Source organism: Macaca fascicularis, chromosome 1, assembly GCF_037993035.2.
Source record: "Macaca fascicularis isolate 582-1 chromosome 1, T2T-MFA8v1.1".
Taxonomy (NCBI): domain Eukaryota; kingdom Metazoa; phylum Chordata; class Mammalia; order Primates; family Cercopithecidae; genus Macaca; species Macaca fascicularis.
Window position 1 is genome coordinate 74,237,336 of NC_088375.1, and position 10,577 is coordinate 74,247,912.

Here is a 10,577-nt window from a genome sequence, read left to right on the forward strand (position 1 = left end):
TTTATCAATTAGCATTAGTTGCTTCCAGAAGAAACCTTTCTTACCTTTTGTCAAAATGCGCTATTACATTCTTACTGGAAAAATTTTTATTTAAAACCAATTTTAGGGCAGAGCACAATGGCTCACACTTGTGCCTCCTAGGAATTTGGGAGGCCAAGGCGGGAGGGTTGCTTGAAGCCAGGAGTTCAAGACCATGCTGTGCAACATAGTGAAATCCCATGTCTACAAATGAAATTTAAAAAAAAAATTAAGCCAGGCATGGTGGCACACACTTGCAGTCCCAGCTACATGGGATGCTGAGGGAGGGTTGTTGAGCCCAGGAGTTCGAGGCTGCAGTAAACTATTATCACACCACTACACTTTAACCTGGATGACAGAGTGAAACCCTGTGTCTAAAAAAAATTTTTTTTAAACCCAAATCTTAGTATAAAGTCAGCTAATTTGTAAGGGCTTCTCAGAACTTGGGAAACTATCTTTGAAAATAGGTATAAAGAGCACAGTGAATTAGACAAATGGATTATTTAGACCTGCTACACAACATGAGGTCAACCTATTTTCAAACAAGGTATTCAATGGCTGGCTTCTCTTTATATCTTGTGAATCCAATAACTAATTCTAAATTTTTCTAAACTTTTATTTTAGGTTCAGGGGTGCATTTGGAGGTTTGTTACATAGGTAAATTGTGTGTCATGGGGGGGTCGATGTACAGATTATTTCATCATGTAGGTAACAAGCATAGTACCCGATAGGTAGTTTTTCAACCCTCCCCCTCCTCCCACCGTCCAGCCTCAAGTAGGCCCTAGAGTCTGTTGTTCCCTTCTGTCTGTCCATGTCTAACTCTAATTTTTTACTGTAGTGTTTCAATTTATCTTTGTCATTCCTGGGATAAAAATTCTTCTACCCCATAACAACTCCTGCTTTGTATAGTAGGAAATCATGACTCAAATGGATAATCTAAGATTAGCAACTCTACTCCACATTAAGAAACTCTGCCTATTATTTGCAAAGGCAAACAGTGGATTGACAGATCCCTCAACCTTTGCAATTCAGGACTATCAATCCTGAGGGTGCACTGATAAATGAATTAGACACTAAGAGTTCCATCACCCCTATAAGTGCCCAGGAAATAAGTACAGATTTCTTAAAAGGAAAGTAGATGTATATGGGGGGCACATCTAGTTAAACATATGTAGCCATGGGCTATTTCCTTTCTTGACATTTCTGTGGATTCACCTGGTAGTTCCGGTCTGCATAAGCTTGTCTGAGGCTGGATGGTCCGACTCATCCTCACTCATTTAGCAGTTGTTTTGACCGGCATTGGCGTCTACTCCAGGCTCATTCTGGTAGCAGCAGAAAAATTTCCAGCAACATAAGGTGGGAGGCCCTAATGTGAAAGTATTTTCAAGCCTCTGCTTACATCACATTTGCTAAGGTTCCATTGGCCGGAGCAAGTCGTGTGACCTAGCACAGATTCAAGGGTTTTGAAATAAATTCCACTTATCAAAGGCTGAATGGTAAAGTCACACTGCAAAAGGGAACATAGCTAACAGGAACAGAAAGAATTTGTGAATATTTTGCAAGCTACCACAGAGTAACTAGCAACTTCTTTTTCCAGTTGTAAAAACACCAAGTCACATTGCGTCAGGATTTCCTTGTTTTGAAAAAGTCAAGAAAATGATGTTTTACTTAGACAACTATAAGCAAGTTCTGCTCATTAGTCTGGAAAAGCTTACTATAATAAGCTTATAATCAGCTTAGTTTTTCAAGTGCTTGAGGCTTAGCTCTATTAATGGAGAAAAAACAAGGGATATCACCTATTCCTGAGTATTTTGGCACTCATGGATTTACTACTAAAATTGACTAACTCTGGCATAACTGATCAATATAAAAAACAGTGGATGTATAAGTAATATTATATATAAAAATAGAGGCATAAACTACAGATACAGTGTGATTACAAATATTAGAAAATATTGTAGATAATTTTATGACAATTAACTTGAATTCTTGAACAAATTAGACAAATTCCTAAAACAATTTCCAACCTAAGCTGATTCTAAGAAGAAAGAGTTGGAAATAACCCAAACATCAATCAATCAACTACAGAATGCATGAATAAATTATGGTATAATCATACATTTAAATAACATAACACAATGAAAGAAAAATGAGCTACTGTTACAAGCAACAACATGGATAAATCTCACAGACACGGTGTGAGTGAAAGAAGCCAGATGCATCAAGAACATGCTGTTTGATTCCATTTATATGAAGTTCAAACATAGACAAAGTTAATCTTTGGTGACAGAAGTCAGAATAATATCTTCTTTAGGGCAGAGGATCAAATGGAAATGAGTTCAAGGAAGCTTGCAGGAGCGCTGGGAATAGTATTCTGTATCTGAATATGGGTTGCATTTACACAGGTGGACACATTTGAAAGGAATTCCTCAAGTTATACACTTAAGATGTATACACTTCATGCCAATTATACTTCAAGAAAATAAATTATCATTAAAAATGAAAATATTAAACATAAATTATTTTATTCACTAAATAAGCAGTCTGTTGTTAAATTTCTTCCCTGAAAGAAAACAGTGGGTCCAGATAGTGATGTAATTAGTTATACCAAACATTCTGGGAAAATGTAATTCCAATTTTTACCCTCTTGTTAAAGCAATAAGAGGGACTATTTCCCAATTTATATTGCTTTCTCTTTCTCGCAACTTACTTGATGAGGCTAATATAACCTTGATATTTAGGAAAGACGGAAATACATGAGAAAGAAAAATTACTGGCCAATTCCGTTTGTACACATAAATACAAAAAAAATTCTAAATGAAACATAGACAAGCTGAATCAATGAATGTATACAAAGATTAAGTCTCCTGACCAAGTCTGGTTTGATTTACAAAACTGATTTGGATTAGAAAATATATTGCTATAATTGACCATAAAATACCTTAAAGGGAAAAATTCATATGATTTATTTAGGACCAAAATCCTGACTAAAGGATTTATTTATTTAGGCCAAAATACAGAACAAACTAAAAACAGAAAGAAGTTTCTGTAACTTAACATAGGTCATTTGCAAGAAAACAACTAACATCATGAAAAATAAAAACCTTCTTTATAATAATTAGCATTTTTTTTAAAATCAGGAGTGGAACAAAGCCACCACTACCACTGCCTCTATTTAACATTTTGGTTGCCAGTGAATTAAAATAAGGAAAATAAATACTAAAGGAAAAGTACTGGACATGAGATCATCAAATGTGTATATCACTTTAAATAACATAGTCTAAAGATAAATATTTGACCTAGGTGTCTGGAGGAGAAGATGTACACATGACAAATGCTGTCCATCATTTTTTTACTGTGTATACACACACACGCGCGCACACACGCACACACACACACATATATATACTTTTTTTGAAGGCACATACCATTTTACCCATTGTCAAAGTGTCTATATGACTTGCTTTATCTAATGAAATGTGAGAAGTGACATATGCCATTACCAAGGTGAAGCTACAAATACCAGTGTGCATTTACTATGTTTTCTCTTTCACTAAATAAAATAGGAATAGTGGGAAAGGCAAAGGCATAGTTGGCAATTTTGAAATTAGGAAATTAATATCCCATAAGGAAGGAGAGAAAGGCAATGGGGATAGGGAAGGGGAGAATAGAGGTAAATTACTGAGCTGTTACTGAAAACAGTACAGAAAGGAATATGACTGCGAGCATCAGCAGATTGATCCTAAACAGAGGAGGAAGGTGAGGTAACACCTCTCAGAATCTGAGATAGGTAGGCTAAGGGGTACCCATTCCGACTGGTGTGCTTTAAATATATGTCAAGGCATATTTAATGAGGTAAGAAAAATCAGTTTATTCCTTCCTTCACCCCATACATTTTCTTTGTCTTTTAAAATTACACAAGTAATATATGACTACTGTAGAAAAAGATTTCTTTCAAGCAACACGGAGAGACAAAATTGAAGGCTTCACCCACCTCCCACTATCATCTATCCATTATGCCTCTTCTGTTAGAATTGTGACTTTTTCTATACACATGAAATGCATGTATACAACACAAAACAGATTCAATATTCTGAAAAATTTAGCCAGTCTATTTTCAGAAATTTCTATTTTCTTCTGTGATTTGTTTGAACCAATACATTTCATTGCAGCGCTTAGATTTCAGTCAGAAAATTAAATCAGTTTTTTCTTGATGAGCAGCAATAATGCACACATCATTACGCTGTTTCTGAATTCTTGCTAAGCTTGGTAATACCTACAAGGTAAAATTTAAGAAATGGTATGCAAGCAAATGTGACGTGCCATTGGTAGGTAAAAACTGAAGAGCCAGTGAACCCATATGGTTTTCAACCACTGAGATGTTAAGACTGTAATGACAATATAGACTCTCCTTATGTGATGCACAGGGCCTGCTACATTACACTATCTTGCTCTACCTGCACTAAGAAAATCACTGACACTCCTGTCCACTGGACTTGGGAGCAAGGTTTGATACACTCAGTGGACACTAAGCATTACCTAATCTGCATCCATAAAAACATACTTCCTTCAGTCGGCTGATAGGCCTGACCTTGCAGATTAGAAGCAGCTACTTGTGGTGCCTGAAAGGGAGTGATTCTATCTTTAATTCTCAGTTATAGCTGAGGAAGCAGTAGCGATTTGGCCCACAAGTGGCTAGAATTTCTTTAGACATGTTGGACATGGTTGGAGAATAAATATATTTTTAAAACAAAACTAACCACAATCTTCTCAGATGGGTCTTACATATAGACATAATTCATTTTACCAAGTACTAGCATATCATTCTATCAAGCAAAACTCTCCAAGAGATAGAGGAACCTCCCAAACAAAGGCCCGTGGGAAAAAGATGACAGGTATGGGCATGGCTGGAACTCAAGCAGCAGAGGTTATGCAAAGTCAAGTCAAAGAAAACAATCAGAAACATTGGCAGGGGGATTATGTGTGAAACTGTCAGTCAAACACCCCATCTAGTAGAGAAGTAGGAAGTTCCCCTTTATACCATCCACACTCATTCATATAAGTCTCAGGCAGAAGCTGCATCATGATTCTAGGAAATCTCCCAGTATCCCACATAAGGGAAGCCTCCCTCCTTGGAGGTTACAGATTCACCCAGGGGCTCAGTGGAAGTTGATTTCTTGATATTGGTTGATCCCCAAAGCCAGGTCTAGAATCCAGATAAGAGAGTATTTGCCTCCTAGAGAACTTTGTAAATTTCAGAACCTGTCACAGACAAAAATAAAACAAGACATAAGGAGATAAGCCACATGGCACAGCACTAACTGATGGGGTAGCCAGAAACTTGCCCTCTGGACCATTGAGGGCTAGGGAGGCCACAGTGAAGGCATGTTTTACAACCTGAAGAGGCAGTCACTGAAAAGACTAGCAAAGTACCATGTCTTGCTGTTGTTGCTCTGCCTTATCTCCCACAAGATCAGAGAAGACAATGAGGGACATAGTATGTTTAAGGGAGATTTCAAAAAAAAAAAAAAATTTAATGGGCCATATACCTTCCATCACCAAAAGAATTATGAGAGGTAAGAACATGTAGTGGTTAAGAATGCAAACCGGCCTGGATGCAGTGGCTCACTCTTGTAATCCCAGAACTTTGGGAGGTCAAGACAGGAGGATCACTTGAGGTCAGGAGATTGAGACCAGCCTGGCAAAACCCTGTCTCTACTAAAAAAAAAAACACAAAAATTAGTCAGGTGTGGTGGTGCATGCCTGTAATCCCAGCTATTCAGGAGGTTGAGGCAGGAGAATCACTTGAGCCCAGGAGGTGGAGGTTGTGGTGAGCCAAGATCGTGCCACTGCACTCCAGCCTGGGAGACAGAGTAAGACTCTGTCTCAAAAAGAAAAAGAAAAAGATAAAAAAAAAAGAATGCAAACTGCAGCCTGGGTTAGAATCTTGGCTCCACCAACTATTAGCTGTGTGTTCTTGGGCAGGTAAGTTAAGCTCTTTTGGCCTTGATTTCTTTATTTGTAAAGTGGGAATACTATTACCCACTTCCTAGAGGTGTTGAGGGGTTCAATGTGAAGAATGTTGCTCCTGATCTATATGTGAAAGAAAATATTTTAAAAACACACAAAAAATGTGAAGAATGTAGAACAATGACCAGGTTCTTGCTGTAGCTCTCTTTGGGTATTATTTTTTTCCAATTTAGAGTTACCACATTTTCTATAATTGTACATGAAAGATAATAGAGAGAATAAGGACATTTGGAGGATAGACTACCCTACATTTCTCTATCATCACAGTATACCAAACACTTTTATAGATTACCTTGTTTGATCTTTATAACAACACTACAAATTGGACAGAGCCTATATCACTCCCAGTGTACACAGGAAGAAAATGAGAACCGGGGGTTAAGTGGCCTAGTTAAAGTCACTTCATTGACAAGTGGAAAAGCCTGGGAAAAAGTCCAGACTATCTAGATTAAGCCTAGTACACATTTAGGCCCCTACACTGAGGCTGAACTGATCAGAGGTTTTGTGGACGTGATAAGGTGTTGAACTATGCCTTGAAATCTGAGGATTTTTGTAGACAGAAGAGAAAACAATGAGAATTTCATGTCACATGAACTGAGTTTGGAACAAGATTGTACTACATTTGTGGGACTTTTTCTATAGAAATATGTAGAGTAACAGAATTCAGCTCTCAAACTTAGAACTTACCGGATCTCCAGATTTTTCTGAAAATTTCCAGAGCATTAATAAGTGCATTATAAGTAATTTGGAGGAGCTTCAGTTTTTTATTCAATACCTGGGTCCTAGTAATTCATATTCTATTGGCTTGGTCAAAATTTTTCAACACATGTTTTTATACTTCTTAAATTATGCAAACTCTCAGGTACTCCAAGGTTGTATTTGTTTGAGGCATAAAAGCTTCATGTTGATATTTCAGGTTAGCCTGGGACAAGGGGAGAACTTGATACCTTTGATAGCATGTGGCAGGCCATCTAATTCCTGTCCATTCATTCTCCTCAGCCTGGGCAAGGACCCAGACTGAGTCTGGCAGGTGAATTCAAGAGTGGCTTTCGAGGTCTGAGCCTGGCAGTGAGATAACAGCTGCGAAGCAGTATGGGACAGGTAGCGGCAGGCAAGTTAATGGCTGGCGAGCAGGACAAAGCGGTGGGTGTGGATCTGAAAATGAAAATGACACAATGTGGAGGGGGACAGCAGGCAAGCAGAGCACAGAACTGAGCTCAAGCCAAACAGGCAATCAGCAGTAATTAAGGGTCAAGTTTCTACAAAGAGCTATGCTCCTAGCAATGACATGGTCCCCCTTTCACGAAGTGTGAAGGCGCTGGATTGCCTGAAGCCCATGAGTGTGTGGTTTTAAAAAATGTTTTTCAGAAGGTGACAATATATTGAGGGAGGAAATGTGACAAAAACATCAAGATTCAGGGGACAGTAAAGTAAGCAGGAAGGGTGGTATGTTGGGTCTTAGAAACTCAATCCATTTGAATAACACTTAACACAGTCCCGTGGAGTGGAAAATATGTGCGACATTTGGAGTGAAATGGAAGACATAAAAGTCATGATGGTGGGAACAAAAATAGTTTTGTTTGGTAGAAAAAGCAACATCGAGTGTTTGAGAGCTTTTTTTGTTTTAGTTGAAAGGAAATCATAGGGAGTATGGTCTATCAATAAACTCTTTTAATAAGGTTCTATAACTTCTTTTCTATGTGATTTACTCATGTGGTTTATTAATATAATTTTTTTGGTTCAGGAGACAAAGCCTTCAAAGACGAGAAAAGCAAGAATTAGAAAAGTGATCAGGATAATAAAAGTTGAGCAAAATGCATTGGCAGTACAGTGTCTAAGACATTTGCAAACATCACATTATCAGTATAACTACAACAATGTGAGACATAAGATATTTTACTAAAAGAAAATTAAATATGAGAGAAGTGACATGATACTCAACTCTGATGGGGCTAATTACTGTTAGTGCTTGAACAAAAATCCATGTCCCCTGCGGACCAGATCAGCATTTTTACCTCCTTCCATACCCACAAACATATTAAAGTGCTATGTAAAACCAAAATATTCATGAAGAAAGGAATCAAAGAACATGAGTATGTAAGAAATCCTTTTGAAACAGTAACAATGCTAATAATAATATTAATTGAGTACCTAGTATGTGTCAGGTATCATGTTAGAAATACTATGTCATTTAACTGGGCGAGCTGGCTCACACCTGGAATCCCAGCACTTTGGAAGGCCAAGGCAGGCAGATCACCTGAGGTCAGGAGTTCAAGACCAGCCTGGCCAATGTGGCGAAACCCCATCTCTACTAAAAATACAAAAATTATCTGGGAGTGGTGGCATGCACCTGTAATCCCAGCTACTAGGGAGGCTGAGACAGAAGAATTGCTTCAACCCAGGAGGCAGAGGTTGCAGTGAGCTGAGATCGTGCCACTGAACTCCAGCCTGGGCAACAGGGCAAGACTCCATCTCAAAAATAAAAACAAAAACAAACAAACAACAATAAAAAGCCCAGAAATACTACGTCATTTAATCTATACAAAATCCTCAAACAATAATATTCCCACTACATGAGAATTTTGAGATTTGAACATATATTTACATATGAATGTTGAGACTCATATATATGAGAATGCTGAGACTTGGACAGTAAATAATTCATTAAAGTCTGACAATTAATGTTTAGCAAGAAAAAGAAAAGATTCAAATCAAACTCCATCCGAACCTTTATCACAATGCCAGTTGTCCTTGAAAGCAACAATCTCAAAGGACATTCTAAGATTAGACATTTTCTTATATTCTAAATGTATCCTCTAAAGTAATTTAGGTGATAGTGTAACAGAGTGCCTGGAATACTGTGGATGTTTACTGTCTGGTGAATGGATACTAACCCTAAGACAACTCTTGAAATTAAGCAATGACCTTTTGCTTTAAAAATAAATAAATAATAAAGGACTTTGTTTGAGGGCAAAAGGAAAAGCCCTTAGCTTAACTGAGATCCACATAGGTGGCCCCGATGGACTGTAGTGTGCTCAGATGCCTCCAGTTCTATTGTTCTAGAACAATATTAGTAGATCACTTTCAGAAGGATCATCTGAGAAAAAGCCATGAGGTTGGAAAAAATGAGGAGGAAAGCACAGTTTTGAATGAGTACTTGATGCGATTGAAGTTATTGGTAATAAGGGAATCACTTTATGTAGGGGCAAATGAATCGACTATAATTTTAACCTAAAGTACCACTATAGGGGCTGTAAAATTCTTTCTACTTGGATAAATATTCTCTATTTGAATTGCAGCTTGCAGTGAGAATGTAATAAAGAGGAGCCTAACTTGACAAGACGCTATGACCACAGAAAAGCTCTTTGTTAGGCAGTTGAAGGGCTGGTTGGTCACCAGAACTGAAATAGAACAGTACAGTCTGCAAATGACCCACCAAATGTAGCTGCAGTAGAAAGACACCAGTAGTATGGGCAAAGGCCAAATGGGACAGATAACAGGGAAGGAGATGGGGCACAAGGAAGAATCACTGGAAGAATGATTGAGGGACTCACTATGTCCTCAGCAGCTCAGTCAAAGAAAGGGCCACTCTGCATGCTGGAATGACCCAGGTCTATAATGCAGACGATAGCTGGGGTATCAACCCACAAGCTGAGAGCCATGCTCTGGGCTCCAGATTTAGCATCAGAAGAACCTGCAAAACAAAAATCCATGACAAGGCTCAACAGCTTTCAGAGTTCCTAAAAGCACCAACTTAGGGTGAAGAGGGATGTGGAAGTCTGGCAAGAGAGAAGAAAAGAGAGGAAAAGAAAAGAAAAGAAAGAGAAAACAAGAGAGTCAGAGGGAAAATAAAAATAATTTAGCACAAACCTAATAAATACAAAATTGCCTTTAAAAGTCAGCATTCTATTAAATATTACACCATTGTTAACATGTTGGCTCAGCTTATTCTTGTTAGGACAAAATATTGAAAAATCAAGTCTACCGATTTTGCCTCTAGGTGTAAAGAGAGAGTCTGCACCAGCAGCAACTGCTCTGTACCCAGTACTTTGCCACTTCAGCAGGCTTGGGACACTCCTGTCTTAAGCCACTTATAGCATTTTGTTTCTTAATTTTTTCCTCTTCAATTACAGACATAGTAGTTCCCCAACATGATTTAACAAGCCAGGAGGAGAGATGAAATAAAATAAAAATAAATGAAAAATACATTTTTACTTAGTAATCCTCTTATGAATAAATTATGAAACTTAATACATGTCAGTATTCATCTTTCAACACAGAAAACTTGCAAGAAAAATCACCCATATGTCTAGCACCACAATTACCACAACTAACACAGTGCTACATTTTCTTCTAGTCTTTATGATCTGTTTATTTTTAACAAAATTTGGTTAATTATTTTCAGTATTTTTGTATTTAACACAATTTTTGCCTATTACAACAATAACATCAGGAACACTTTTGCCTCCATTTAAACGAATTGTCCTAAATGTAATTCCTAAAAATGACACAACTTGATCAAAGACTAC